The sequence below is a fragment of the Lissotriton vulgaris genome, chromosome 2_1 (assembly GCF_964263255.1).
Source record: "Lissotriton vulgaris chromosome 2_1, aLisVul1.2, whole genome shotgun sequence".
Lineage (NCBI taxonomy): Eukaryota > Metazoa > Chordata > Amphibia > Caudata > Salamandridae > Lissotriton > Lissotriton vulgaris.
Genome location: NC_141687.1, coordinates 2089967627 through 2089983478, shown reverse-complemented (window position 1 = coordinate 2089983478; position 15852 = coordinate 2089967627).

Below are 15852 nucleotides of genomic sequence, written 5' to 3'. Positions count from 1 at the left end.
GACCGGTTTCATGCTTTCAGCCCTCATCAGCCTGGGTAGCTTGATTCCAGTGGCATGGAGAGCACGGGACACACGTCTGAGCATACCAGTCCCACTCGGGGTGACAAATGCAAAAACAACTGGTGATGGACAGAATGCAGAACAATGTCATACATTCACCCCAGTGCAGAGATCTGGGCATAAATCCAACGTTTTTTTGCTCACCATGCCATTCCAATTTGAACCCAGCTATATGCAAATCAGTCTTGACCCTGTGCCCCATGGGAACTGTCCAGCCCAAACTGCCAAGTCAGGTCCTCCCTGGACTGGAAACAAGCATCCAAGGAACGGTTTCGGGCTTTCAGCTCTCATCAGCCTGGATAGCTTCATTCCAGTGGAATGGAGAACACGGGACTCACGTCTGAGCATACCCGTCCCACTCGGGGTGACAAATGCAAAAACAACTGGTGATGGACAGAATGCAGAACAATGTCATACATTCACCCCAGTACAGAGATCCGGGCATAAATCCATCGTTTTTTTGCTCACCATGCCATTCCAGTTTGCACCCAGCCGTATGCAAATCAGTCTTGACCCTGTGCCCCATGGGAACAGTTCAGCCCGAACTGCCAAGCCAGGTCCTCCCTGGACTGGAAACAAGCATCCAAGGATCAGTTTCGGGCTTTCAGCCCTCATCAGCCTGGATAGCTTGATTCCAGTGGCATGGAGAGCACGGGACTCACGTCTGAGCATACCCGTCCCAATCGGGGTGACGAATGCAAAAACAACTGGTGATGGACAGAATGCAGAACAATGTCAAACATTCACCCCAGTACAGAGATCTGGGCATAAATCCATCGTTTTTTTGCTCACCATGCCATTCCAGTTTGCACCCAGCCATATGCAAATCAGTTTTGACCCTGTGCCTCATGGGAACAGTCCAGCCCGAACTGCCAAGCCAGGTTCTCCCTGGACTGGAAACAAGCATCCAAGGACCGGTTTCGGGATTTCAGCCCTCATCAGCCTGGATAGTTTGATTCCAGTGGCATGGAGAGCACGGGACTCACGTCTGAGCATACCCGTCCCACTCGGGGTGACAAATGGAAAAACAACTGGTGATGGACAGAATGCAGAACAATGTCATACATTCACCCCAGTACAGAGATCTGGGCCTAAATCCATAGTTTTTTTGCTCACCATGCCATTGCAGTTTGAACCCAGCCATATGCAAATCAGTCTTGACCCTGTGCCCCATGGGAACAGTCCAGCCCGAACTGCCAAGCCAGGTCCTCCCTGGACTGGAAACAAGCATCCAAGCACGGGTTTAAGGCTTTCAGCCCTCATCGGCCTGGTTAGCTTGATTCCAGTGGCATGGAGATCACGGGACTCACGTCTGAGCATACCCGTCCCACTTGGGGAGACAAATGCAAAAACAACTGGTGATGGACAGAATGCAGAACAATGTCATACATTCACCCCAGTATAGAGATCTGGGCCTAAATCCATCGTTTTTTGCTCAACATGCCATTCCAGTTTGAACCCAGCCATATGCAAATCAGTCTTGACCCTGTGCCCCATGGGAACAGTCCAGCCCGAACCGCCAAGCCAGGTCCTCAATGTACTGGAAACAAGCATGCAAGGACCGGTTTCGGGCTTTCAGCCGTCATCAGCCTGGATAGCTTGATTCCAGTGGCATGGAGAGAACAGGACTCACGTCTGAGCATACCCATCCCACTCTGGGTGACAAATGCAAAAAAACCTGGTGATGGACAGAATGCAGAACATTGTCATACATCACCCCAGTACAGAGATCTGGGCCTAAATCCATTGTTTTTTTTTTATCACCATGCCATTCCTGTTTGAACCCAGCCATATGCAAATCAGTCTTGACCCTGTGCCCCATGGGAACAGTCCAGCCCGAACTGCCAAGCCAGGTCCTCCCTGGACTGGAAACAAGCATCCAAAGACCGGTATTGGGCTTTCAGCCCTCATCAGCCTGGGTAGCTTGATTCCAGTGGCATGGAGAGCACGGGACTCACGTCTGAGCATACCCATCCCACTCTGGGTGACAAATGCAAAAACAACTGGTGATGGACAGAATGCAGAACAATGTCATACATTCACCCTAGTACAGAGATCTGGGCCTAATTCCATCGTTTTTTTGCTCACCATGCAATTCCATTTTGAACATAGCCGTATGCAAATCAGTCTTGACCCTGTGCCCCATGGGAACAGTGCAGTTCGAACTGCCAAGCCAGGTCCTCCCTGGACTGGAAACAAGCATCCAAGGATCAGTTTCGGGCATTCAGCCCTCATCAGCCTGGATAGCTTGATTCCAGTGGCATGGAGAGCACGGGACTCACGTCTGAGCATACCCGTCCCACTCGGGGTGACAAATGCAAAAACAACTGGTGATGGACAGAATGCTGAACAATGTCATACATTCACCCCAGTGCAGAGATCTGGGCATAAATCCATCGTTTTTTTGCTCACTATGCCATTCCAGTTTGAACCCAGCCATATGCAAATCAGTCTTGACACTGTTTTAAGGCTGATTTGTATATGGCCTTGTCTGAACTTGGGTGGTGTGGAGTGCAAAAAAACAATGGATTTAGGCCCAGATCTCTGTACTGGGGTGAATGTATGACATTGGTGTGCATTCTGTCCATAATTTATTCAGACTGCTCACCCTGTCCTGATGATGATCTTGATTAAGTAAAGATCTAAACGCTGCCGACCCCCCAATGAAAATCCCCCATTGTATTTATATTGTGGATTTCTTGTTATTGTCCTTGTGATATTTTGTGTAACTTCACTTTCACTTAGTAACGTTACACACCTTTTTCACTCATGTGAGCACCTGAACGTACCTGTGTAGAGCCAGCTTGCAATCATAATGATTAAAATTACACATGTTGCCCTACATACTGTGCTCCCTAACTTATTCAAAATCTAGAAAAAATAATTTTTCTTGTGTGTGTTCCTCTGCAGCCACACCTGCTGAGGCTGCCTCCCTAGTTGTTGGGTGTGTGGTTGATGTGCATTAGGGAGCACAGGAGGGGCACACGGCTGTCCCTTCATGTTGTGGGGGCCTACTGTGGAGAGTTTGAAAGTGTGGCCCTGTGAACTTTGTGTACTGCCCATGACTGGCGCTGGCCCTGCCTACTACATTGTGCGCATGTTTTCAAGTTTGCTTCACCGCTGCGGTGACGTGACCGGGATATTACTTCAAGATTGCGGAAAATGGGTGACCTCGATGCGGAGGGGTGACTTGGTGACAGGTAGGGCATGTGTGGGTACACTTGTGGATGTGTTCCTGTCCCCACCAGGTTATCTGGTGTGGACAGGGTCCCTGTATCTGCACATGGGTAATGTGTTGTTGTTCTGTGCGGAGTGGTGTTATTACCTGCGGCGTCGTCCACAACAGCTTTGTTCCCCATAAGTTGGCAGGATATGCTCAGACGTGAGTCCCTTGCTCACTTTGCCACTGGATTCAAGCAAGCCTGGCTGAAGACGGCTGGAATGTCAGAAACCAGTCCTAGGAAGCTTGTTTCTGGTCCAGGGAAGGCATGGCTTGGCAGTTCGGGCTGGACTGTTCCCATGAGAACAGGGGCAGACTGATTTGCATATGGCCATGTCTGAACTAGAGTGGCAGAGTGAGCTAAAGAACGGTGATGGATTAAACCCAGATCTGTTGACTGGGTGTGAGTGTTTGATTGGTTCAGATGCTCCGTCCATCACCACCCCCTTTTGTACCGCTTTGTTAAATATTTGCTGTCTCATTGCTCAAGAGTTACCAGTTAAGAATGCAATGTTCCCAGGAAATAGAACTCGTGGGAAGTGAAATCGTTTCCTGCTCTCGTCTGACTCAGAGACATTAAAGGTGTGTTTCCCATTTAGTCTGAAGGCAGCCCTCCTGCAACTTTCCACTAGGAACCTTAAAGCAACTTCCAGCAAACCGGATAAAAAACTGTAGCTAACTGAGAAAAGAGAGAATTATAAATTACTGTCTGTACTGAGAAAGCTTTACTCGGAGGCTGCAGTACAAGCTCCGCAGACCAGGGCTGGGATGCTTGAGCAAACTAACCACAGAACTGCAAAGTAAAAAACTCAATTGAGATGAAACTCAAAATGGAGAAAAAAACATGTTACGCAGGATATGTTTTTAGACCAAAATTCGGTAGGCATTCATATTGAATGGAGAGTTAAGAAATGAAATGTTAAACACACATCATTTTAGTAGTGATAGATATGAACCCCTTAAAAGGATGAGTATGCTTATTTAAAGCGATGTTCTAAAAAATACAGTGAGTACCAATAAGTAGTCAAATAAGAAAACATATAAACCATGTGTAGCTGCAGTAGCCACTGAAGCAAATGTGTCGTGGTTACAACACACATCCCAAACAGAAAAGGTAATGAAATGTTAGGTGTAATAAAGCAAAGGACATGTTCGGTACGTTTTTTTTAAGTTTGGGTAGCCATAATAATGCACAGTCCTCGAAGCAAAGCCATCAATCTACCTCCTCCCTGCACTCTCGCTGCAAAGTGTTGTTCACTACAGCAAGAAATGATCATTACATTTAAAGTTGTGCTCTGAAAGAGAATTGCTTTTTTGTCTTGTTTCTATGGTAACCACCATGAGCCGATATCAGATTACACATACAAACTTGCCCGATGGAATAAACCGAATAGACAGAAAACAATCAATAACTTGTCATTTTCAAGGTTTTCAAAATGAGCTTCTGAAATGGATGGATTGAGAATGGACAAAAGTTGAAAACACCCAAGGATTATTAATTATTCCTGTATATTTTTAATTGTTTTCATTTTTACACTGTAGGACCATTTTGAAATTATTTATTTTGAAAATGCCTAGCTTTTCAGAAGACCAGATGAGAAATTCTGACCAACTTACCAACTGGATTCCAACACAACATTTCATCTTAAATTTTGTAATTCATACTTAAATTACCGTTTCAGATTATACAGGTGACAGGCATTGACTAATTGTACATCCCTAACTACATAATTCTTCTTCAAATAACCCAAGACATTTTGTTAGAAAGCAATCAATGTAGAACCAACTTCATTGTATATTGTAATAACAGTATAAGATAATATCTTAAGCATATTCCTTCATCTGCTCACTGCTTGTTTTGGACATTGCAAAAAGAACAATTGATGGACAGAATGCAGAACAATGTCATACATTCACCCAAGTACAGAGATGTGGGCCTAACTCATCGTTTTTTTTCTCACCATTCCATTCCAGTTTGGATCGAGCCATATGCAAATCAGTCTTGAGCCTGTGCCCACTGGGCACAGTCCATATCGAACTGCCAGGCCAAGTCCTCCCTGACCTGGAAAGAAGAATCCTAGGACCGGTTTTGGCCTTTCAGCCCTCATGAACCAGGATTGCTTGATTCCAATGGCATGGAGACCATGGGATTCACGTCAGGGCATACGCGTCCCACTTGGGGTGACAAATGCCAAAAGAATAATTGATGGACAGAATGCAGAACAATGTCACACATTCACCCAAGGACAGAGATCTCAGCCTAAATACATCATTTCTTGCTTACCATATCATTCCAGTTTGGACCCAGCCATATGCAAATCAGTCTTGACCCTGCACCCAGGGTATGCCCAGAATTGGCTTGGCCATTTGGGCTAGACTGTTCCCATGAGGCACAGGGTCAAGACTGATTTACATATAGCTGGGCCTGAACTGAGATGGGAAAGTGAGCTAAAGAATGATGATGGATTCAACCCAGATCTGTAACTGGTGTAACTACCATCGTCTCCTTGCCTTTGCTTTGTTCGCCCTAAATTGGCAGGGTATCCCCAGATGTGAGTCCCTTGCTCACTTTGTCACTGGATTCATGCTAGATTGGCTGATGAAGGGTGCTACCCAGAAACCGGTCCCAGCATGCCTGTTTCGGTTCAGGGAAGTCATCAAAAACCATAAAACCCTGTCTTGTGGACGTAAAATATGTCAGTATGCCTCGCAACAGATAAGTCTCATGTCAATAATTACTGTTGCTCTCCCCTATCCACTATCGTTTTTTCCGGGGTGTATTACTGCAATACGTCCAATATCTTTAAAAATATATTGGCCAATGTCTCTTGACAGTCACATAGAACAGCACAGGATGTCTAAAACCTTAATCTACACAGTGCATCCACACACCAAAAATTGAAAGTTTGCAAAAAGATTGCAAAAAATGTGTGGCGAACATAATGACACCTCACTGGAACACCACCCTTGGGGTAACTGGCAGGTACTCACCAGACTGGGCCCATTTTCTCATCACTGGTCGTTATTCAGTTCGAAAAAAGAAACAAGAATGTGTCCAAACAAAAACAACCAAGAAGTGAAAAGTGCGCAATTGCAGAAACTATCACTCTGCTCGTGACAGAAAAAGTGTTAAAATCAACAGGCACACCTCTTCGCAACTTCCTTCCTAATTTTCAGGCGTGATCGGTTAAATTAAAAAGGCTGGTAGCTACCATCGCCTACCATTACCTATCGCCAACATGTTTCTCTGCCTCAAAAGTTTCGGCAAATTTGTCAGGGCTACACACCTTGTCACCGCACCACTGTTGGACACTTTGTTCTATGTAGACTGTCAAGTAGGGGGAAGCACAATAATAACAACATTAATTAAAAACACCCAATGCACCACCCTCCAAGACCGTGTTTGAGTTGCCATATTTATAATATTTACCCTCTAACAGCCCCTTTCACTCGTACCAGCTGCAGAGGTATATAACCATATCATAGGGCTCCTAAAGTGGGTTTTTTCTTAGTTCAATGTTTGCTCATGCGATTGTAATCATAAATCTGAAAGACACATACAAGATGATATAACATAATTGTCAACCACGCTAGTTTTTAAATTATAGACAAATGTTAGAACACATGCGTGCTCATTAAAACCTTAACAAATTCTCCAAATTCTCACATGGTCACTGGTGTAGCTCATTCCCATATTAGCGCTTTAATACAGACAAATAGGACTCATGGAGCACTATGGAACTCCTTCAGCGCATCGAGTTAATAGGTGTCTGTACGATGCTTTCACCAAACGGCTGTGTGCCACTCAAGTCTATACTCTCAGTGACATTGTCAACAAGTCTAATCAGAAGCGGGAACCTATTTTTTTAAACACCTTAATAATGGGAGCCCACCTACCACTCTCATATGGTCACTAGTATATAACTGTTACCATATAAAACATGTGTGTCTCCAAAGACCACCGTAACCTCTTTCACTAAAAAGGTGGGTCGTAGTCATTACGCTGCTTACACTATGCGTTTGTCAAAAGTATGTGATCAACGATTTTATGCGAAATACATCGATAACATTCCCCTTTCTTGCAATGGCCCTCCGCTGGCATATCAACAATGCTGGAAAGAGACACCAGAACACGGTGCCTCGTAAGACTCAAACCAGCCATTAATGAGAGGCATTAGCCTGTGTGCCTCATAGCCCGGCTACCCTACTCCTCAACGTATGTGACCTCGTGGAGCATGTCGTCTCCTTCTACTCTAAGACGTGCTCCGCCCTTCACAATAAAGTTTCCTGGACGCGTAGATGCTCCGTGACAGCAGTCACATGACCAGCGTCAGCTTCGTCGGCCGCCATCTTGTAATGGTGTGGCAATTGCGTTTTTCGACTGCAAATAGGCCTATTATCAAAACCCTGCACGTTTTTTATTCAAAGCACCTTGCTATGAGCCCAGTGGGCATGTATAAAATATTGTCAATTTCTCAGTTTGCCTAGGAAAAGATGACATACTACAAATAATAAATTATGTGGTCATTATACCTCCGCAGTGTGTGAAAACAGGGCCACCTAGCCTTTAGCAGGACAGTCCACCAGAGCCCTGGCAGACACCAAAGAGCAAAGGGCTGATTCCTAAGAGCCTACAGCTTGATCCTGGTCCACTCTATATTTTCATTGAGCCCAAGTTGGTCGCTTTTCTCTTTGTATATCCAACGTGCTTCCTTTGATAGCTGCACGTTCTCAATGTTCTGTGTGGTACCCTTGACTCTTTCTAGAACCGTCCAAGTAAAACAATGCTTTTCACTAAAGCAGTGCTGCACTAATTTGGTCGTGAGCTTGCCTGCTCTTATGGTGCTCAAGTGTTCTTGCACTCTGACCTTTATTTTTCGCGACGTGAGCCCAATGTATTGCAGGCGGCACTGACACAGCAAACGATACACCACATGGGTGGTATTACAATTACTAAAATTATTTAAGAACCATTCTTTGCCTGATGATAGCATCACACTGGTGCTTTTCTTGGTTAACGGGCACACTGAACATGAGCCACATGGATAATGCCCATTGGGAATGGTGGTGGTGCTCAATGCTCTATCCATGGGCTCACATTTGTGTACGAGTTTATCCTTGAGATTGCTTGCTCTCCTGAATGCAAACCTGGGCGGTGGCATACGAAAATACTTATTAGAAAGGAGGGACCAGTGTTTGCGTATAGACTGTCTAATTTTGGTCGCCATGGGGTCAAATGTCATGACAACCGGAATGCAGTCCTTTCTACTCCTCACTTTCTTTTCGAGAAGGGCACTGCGGGGAGTGTTGAGGGCTCTCTTTTTAGCATGTCTGACCACTTGAAGGGATGATTAAGATTCTTCAACTTAGTGGTCAAATCCTGTGACTGTTCCAAAAAATCATTGGTCGAGGAGCAAGTCCTCCTGTAACGGAGGAACTGTCCCACTGGGAGATTATCCCTAAGTGCCCTGGGGTGGTATGAGTCATACAGAAGCAGGGAATTCCTGTCTGTGGGCTTCTGATGAACACAGGTGTTGATGGCCTCATCCTTAAACTCAATAACCAGGTCCAGATACACTGCTCTATAATGATCATAGGACCAAGTAAATTTCAAACAGGGATCCTGGATATTTAGCCTCTGAAGGAAGTCAACAAGATCCTCCTCAGTTCCTGACCAGATGCAGAGCACCTAGTCGATATACCTCTTCCAAAGACGTAAATTCCTCTGGAAGGGATTGCTGGCAGGGTAGACGACATGCTCCTCAAATTGTCCAACATAAATACAGGCCAGGCTGGGGGCCATAGTAGCCCCCATTGATGTACCAGAGATCTGGAGATATAGCTGATCTTTATAGCTAAAGTAGTTCCTCGTGAGGGCAAGTTCGACGCACTGTAACACAAACTATTGTGTTGTGTCACAGAACAATTCTTGGTCCCCCAGGTCGCGGGCTGCTACCACCAGCGTAGCATCCTGTGGAATACAAGTGTATAGCAACTCAATGTTGATCATTACAAGGAACTCATTACTGGGGTCAAACTGCATGTTTTCCAGGATGTTGAGTACTTCAGTGGTGTCCCTAATAAATGACTTCCGGTTAACAACTGATTCACGTAAAAAGAAGTCAGCGTATTGTGAGAGTGGCTCCAACACAGACTGAAAGCCAAAAACTATAGGGCGGCCTGGCGGAGGGCAGACATGCTTGTGTATTTTAGGTAGTATATAGAAGGACGGAGTCCTGGGGGTGTCATTCACCAGGAACTCCACCTCCTTAGCTGAAATCCACTTGTTTTCCCTTGCTTTGCCCACCATCTCACGTATGATCTTGAGTAGTTCCTCTGCTGAGTCACGGTTGAGTGGTTGGTAATTAGCACCCTCCCCCAAAAGGCGCATGACCTCAGCGTCATAATCTTTCAAATTAAGGACAACGACTGACCCACCCTTATTGGCTGACTTAATAGTCAAGGATCGATTGCCCTGGAGACTCCTGATGGCCTCCCAGCCGTCTTTGGTCATGTTCTTATACCTCAATGACTCTGCGTGTTCTCAATTTTTTCTATGTCTTGCAGTACTAGTGATTCAAAAACTAATACTTCAGGTCCCACCGCAGTAGCCGGAGGACAGAATGTAGATGGTCTTCTAAGGTCAGTTCCAAAGGATCTAGTGTAATTTTGCTTGATGGTGGCCAAAAAAATTTCAATTTAATTTTTCTCATGGTCTCATGAAACTCTATCCTACACTTGAACAAGAACCTGGGAATTTGGTTCGGAGCCGACTTATGTTTCCACGTCCAGATCTCACGCTTGGCGGGGACGTGTTTTGGAACTCTGACCACTCTTCGCAAATTCTTTCCCCTCCTTCCACAAATGGCGAAAGAAACGGTTGCCAGGGCTCTGGCACTCTCCCTTCTGGACTACTCAAACGCCCTTTATTTAGGGGCTCCTGACTATATGATCAGAAAGTTACAGGTTGTCCAGAATGCCACGGTGAGACTCATTTTTAACATCCCCAGGAGACTCAGCGTTCGCAAACAGCTGAAGGATCTTCACTGGCTTCCTGTGGCACAACGAGTGCACTTTAAAACTTTGGTCATCATCTACAAAGCCCTCAATGGACCGTGCCCTTCCTATCTAGCCAAAAGGTTCACACTCTACCTCCCAACCCGTCAGCTGCGATCCACCTCCAAAAAGCAGGTGGTCGTCCCCAGATTTAAAAGAGTCTGCCTGGGCAGACAATCCCTTACGGTAAAGGGAGCTCAAATGTGGAACGCCCTGCCAGACGCTCTTAGACACGCTCCCAATCTGACCAATTTTAAAAAACTGCTTAAAACTCACCTCTTTCAAGTTCATGAATAGCATACTCCTTTTTCCACTCTGTTTCAGTTTCTCCCCCGCGCCAGGACAGTCTTGACTATCGGAGCGCGTTACAAAACCACATATAACATAACATAACATAACTTGAACAAGTCATGTATGGAAGTGGGGACGAAGCCCAACCCCTTGTTAAGGACTCACTCCTCACTCTTCATTAGTACGTGTTCAGACAGGTTCACGACGATGCTTTCACCTAGTTCTGCATCCGACCCTGGCTGCGGGTCACTCTGGGGGAGAAAACTTGCCATTGCGCAGGTTAATTGCCTCGTACTCTGCCTCTTCCTGCCTAGCCACCCCCTCTGGGGTTGTTCCTCTGACCCTGACCTAAAAAAGACCTCCGGAGTGCTCCTAAATCTTCCTTGTTACGGTCTTGCGGATTAAATCTGACCTGGTTACCTTGCAGGGTGTCTTCTTCTTCCTCACTGGAAGTGTTGTCAAAGGTCCAATGATTCGGGGTGCATCTAGTGCATTGTCTAGCCCCTCTCCTCCTTTGACGTCCTCCTAAATTCTGTTGTACTGGGGCCGTTTGATAGTATTCGTCTTTCACATAGGGAAACGCCCATTCATGTGTATACCTTTCTAAATTACGGGTCAGTCCTTTTAATTTTTGGTTAACCATGTAATTTTTATAATCAGCTAGGTCTTCTTGGATCTTTTGAAGATGCTCTTTGGTATCCACCAAGATCATGTCCTGCCTTATACTCTGTTCGAGGTCAAGAATCTCTTTTAGGAGTTCCTCTCTTAACCACTTGGCAGTGCTAATAATTAGTATCAACCAATCTCTAGTGCACCTATTGGCAATGAAGCACCAGTCAAGTCTAAATTTACTCTCCTCAAGGAATATACATGGCTCAATCCTCACCAAAAGGTTTGCTGCGGCTGCTCCAGCCATGTAGTACTCAATCATTAAAGCTCCATGTAGAGCTATTCTGCCCTGTTTCTTTTTAAATGTACTCAATCATTCCCATTCCTCCCTCGCTGTCATGGTACCTACCTAGTAGAGGGGCTACAGGGAATAGTGAAGGATCAGCTAAAATTGCCGCTATTTGTTCGTCGGTGAATGCAAGGCAATTTTTATCCATTTGTTATGACTCGTGTAAGGACAATATACACTACTCGTCAAATAAATTACTGTTCAAAATGCATTAAAAGAGTGTATACACAGGCAACATGACACACGGAGAATCGAGTGGGTATGTCGAAAAGAAAGGGGCAAAAATTGGGTGCAACCACTGTGATTGTTTAAAAAGGAAGTTAATTTCACTCTTCTTCAAATACATGAAAGCTCTCACAGTTGTGCCCCCGTACAAACAATCTATCCCAAAATGGAGCCCAGAGGGAAGAATAAGACCAGGGTCGCCCTCCACTCATAAATCATCAAAAAAAAACCCTGTCTTGTGGATGTAAAATATGTCAGTATGCTTTGCAACAGATAAGTCTCATGTCAATAATTACAGTTGCTCTCCCCTATCCACTATCGTTTTTTCCGGGGTGTATTACTACCTGGCTTGGCAGTTCAGGCTTGACTGTTTCCATGAGGCAAAGAGTCAAGACTGATTTGCATACAGCTGGGTCTGAACTGAGGTGGCAAAGTGAGCTAAAGAATGATGTTTGATTCAACCCAGATATGTGACTTGGGATGAGTGTCTGAACATTTTTAGTGCTCCGTCCATCATCTCCTTGTGTTTGCTTTGTTCGCCCTAAGTTGGTAGGGTGTGCCCAGATGTGTGTCCCTGGCTCACTTTGTCACTGGATTCAAGCTCGCCTGGCTGAAGAAGGGTGTTACCCAGTAACGGGTCCCAGGATGCTTGTTTCCGGTTCAGGGAAGACCTGGCTTGACAGTTCGGGCTGAACTGTTCCCATGAGGCACAGGGTCAAGACTGGTTTACATATAGCTGTGTCTGAACTGTGGTGGCAAAGTGAGCTAAAGAATGATGATGGGTTCAACCCAGATCTGTGACTAGGGTGAGTGTCTGAATATTTTCAGCACTCCATCCATCATCTCCTTGTGTTTGCTTTGTTTGCCCTAAGTTCGCAGGGTATACCCAGACGTGGGTCCCTTGCTCACTTTGTCACTGGATTCAAGCTAGCCTGGCTGATGGAGGGTGTTACCCAGAAACCAGTCCAAGGATGCTTGTTTACGGTTCAGAGAAGACCTGGCTTGTCAGTTCGGGTTAGACTGTTCCCATGAGGCACAGGGTCAAGAATGATGATTTGCATATAGCTGGGTCTGAACTGAGGTGGCAAAGTGAGTTAAAGAATGATTATGGATTCAACCTAGATCTGTGACTGGGGGTCAATGTCTGAAAATGTTTAGCACTCCGTCCATCATCTCCTTGTGTTTGCTTTGTTTTGAAAATTAGTCAAGATAATTCAAACAGTAAAAACGTAAAACACAAGACAAAACTCAAACCAAATTTAGAACAATAGAGTACATTTTTAACACCAAAACAACAAAAATCCAATAAGTAGAACAGGAGTTATGAATTTTTTAAGTTTATAGTAAAAATAGCGCAATATGCACAGTGTCTAATGTGGTTATCTGGTCTTCCCGAACCAGGTCAAAGTTAAAAGTTACTGCTGACCGCAGTGTAACTCTGTTCAGATGATAGGACCAGGGTCACCCCGGTGCAAATTTGGCCTTTTAACTTAGTCCTGTTCCACGCTAAAATCCTTTGTCAACTCCTGGTTACTTCACGTTGGTGGGAAATATGAGTTGGATGTTTTCGACGCGAAGAGCTTGAGGTGATTTTGTCAGGTTTGTGTTCAAGGTGTTCGTGTAGGCAGTCAAATGCAGGTCCTGCGCTGGACTCAGTGAAGTCTGCTTGCATTCAGGAGGGCCTGGAATCTCTGATTTTTCACCTGAACTCCTTCCAGGTCTTGCAGTCGCAGGGTAGAAGGAGCACACTCTAACACCAATCAAGTATCCAGGTCTTGAAGGAATACCTCCTGGGGTTTAGGACTTACTTCAGCAAAGCACAACAGAAGGGTTCAAGCAGCTCCAGTTAGTTATGGTCAGGAGGACAACTGCACAGAGAGGCCTCTAGAAGTTTGGTGTGTCCCTATAGCTCATACCGGAGGTCCTCAAACTGACCTCTGGAGTCACTTCTGGTGCCCTATGTTCAAGGCTTGGCCCAGTCTTTCTACAGGCATCATGTTACTCTTTCTTCTGAGTCTCCCTGGGTCCAGGAGTGTTCCGATGAAGGTTTCTGAAGGCACTACTTTTATACTTTGTGCCAACCTGTGTGTGGGGGTCACCCCTTTTATCTAATCCTAAACGTTCTCTGGTCAGGTCTTCCCTTCTTCCTGGATTTGCCTGGGGAAAAGACCAGTCAGGCCTAGCTGTGAGCTGTATTCCCAGTGACAGGGTAGGAATTTTCAAAAAATAGGAAGGGGTTGACGCAGCCCAAAGGCTACCATCTGAAGCTCCGGAAGGCCCGAATACAACATTCAGGTCATCCTGTTCAGTTCCCCAGGCCTAATCCCCTGTCTGAAATTAATACACATCAGACCACAGGAAAGGCATTAACAGGAACATGACCCTGGACACTGCAGATATGCACTTTTGGTTAAGACAGAAAAATGCACTTTTTCGAAAAGTGTCATTTTCAGAATAGTGGCTTAAAATCTGACTTAACCATTAAAGAGGATTTTAAATTACAATTCAAATGAGTGAAAGAAGTGTTTCTCTATCCGCTCCCAAACTAAAGTTTTCACTTACTAGAGTGAGCACATTTTGGCTGCCATATTGACAAGGTTGATGGTCTAGTCTTCCTTGTAGGAGGCTATTTAGCTTGGATGTGCGACCTCACAGACGGTTTGCGCAGAGGGCACGCCAGAGGCAAGCCCATTTGCGCCCATCCGTGCCAAGACTGTACCATACGCCAGGACCCCTGGGAGTTGGAAGAGAAGTATACAAGGGAAGTATTAATTTATATCATCTCTCTAGATAGACGTGCTTGTTTCAATCTTTTAAATTTTAGTGAGGTTACCCAAGATTTTCTACTGTAGCACATGTAAGTTCGGCTGCCAGGTGGAGCATGTATGGTCTGCCAACAAGCTAAAGATGTTATTTGAATCTAAGTTAATTACCTTGAACTGTACTTTTAAATGATAATTTGTGCTGTTTCAAATCAGTACCACTACACACGTAGCAGGACATATATGCCAGATGACATGTTTTCCTCTAACCATATTCTCACGATGGAACACTTCACCTGGTCTGACCATAAGGTGGACTGCTTCAGTCTCACTATTCCGGCCTCTAAATCAACAGTTAATAGTGCTGGGCAGGGTAGAACGATTCGGGCCTGCAACAGAATTAACAAGATGGATCTGTCAGAATGCTTTAACCACTTGGATGCTAGGCGTTTTCCCCCTCCTGTGCTGGAAAATGCCATTTTAGTGGCACCATGACGAGCTCAGCTCGTCATCAGCACACGACACCCGTGGGTGATGACGAGCTGAGCTCGTCATCAGCATCGAAGGGGTTAAAGTTACACAGCTGCAGCTCACCGAGGATCCTAATGAAGCTGGATTAATGAGGCAGTTACGAAGTTGGCACCATAGCATTTGTAAAAATGAATAGAAATAGACCCACCGCACCATGCCCAAATTAAGGGCTTAAAAAAAATATTGTAGGCAAGAGAAAGCCTGTAGATCGACTTACTACAAAGTGGAAATAGTTAGGTTTAAAGAATTTATCCAGGAATATAAAAAACGTATTACTGTGTAGAAACCTAATTACTACATGGAAATATTCAATTTGTCCATAAACTTTTCAAGAGAGCTTGCCATTCAGACACTCTCAAGCCATACATTTTGTGTTCAACTGGCGGAATTCTTTAAAAACAAAGCTGAGACAATATACGGGGAATTCAATTCAAGCACATACTCGATGGATCTGAGCTCAGTGTCCGCCCACCGGAGTTTCAACATCTGCGAGCTCTGAAATGTTCTCCCTTTAACTAAAGGCTTGACTTAATCAGTCATACTAAATCAGGAGCTCCTTCAGACCCCGGTCCGCACAAAGTTTTACATGATATAGCTGAAAAGATAGCCTTGGTTTTAACCACTTTGTTAAATACCATTAACAACTTATGTATTTTTCCTATGGAATGGAAAAAAGCCTCAATTCTTCCTTTGCTGAAAAATCTCTCACTAAGGGGCCCACTATGATCACAGGCGAATCGCCACTGCCA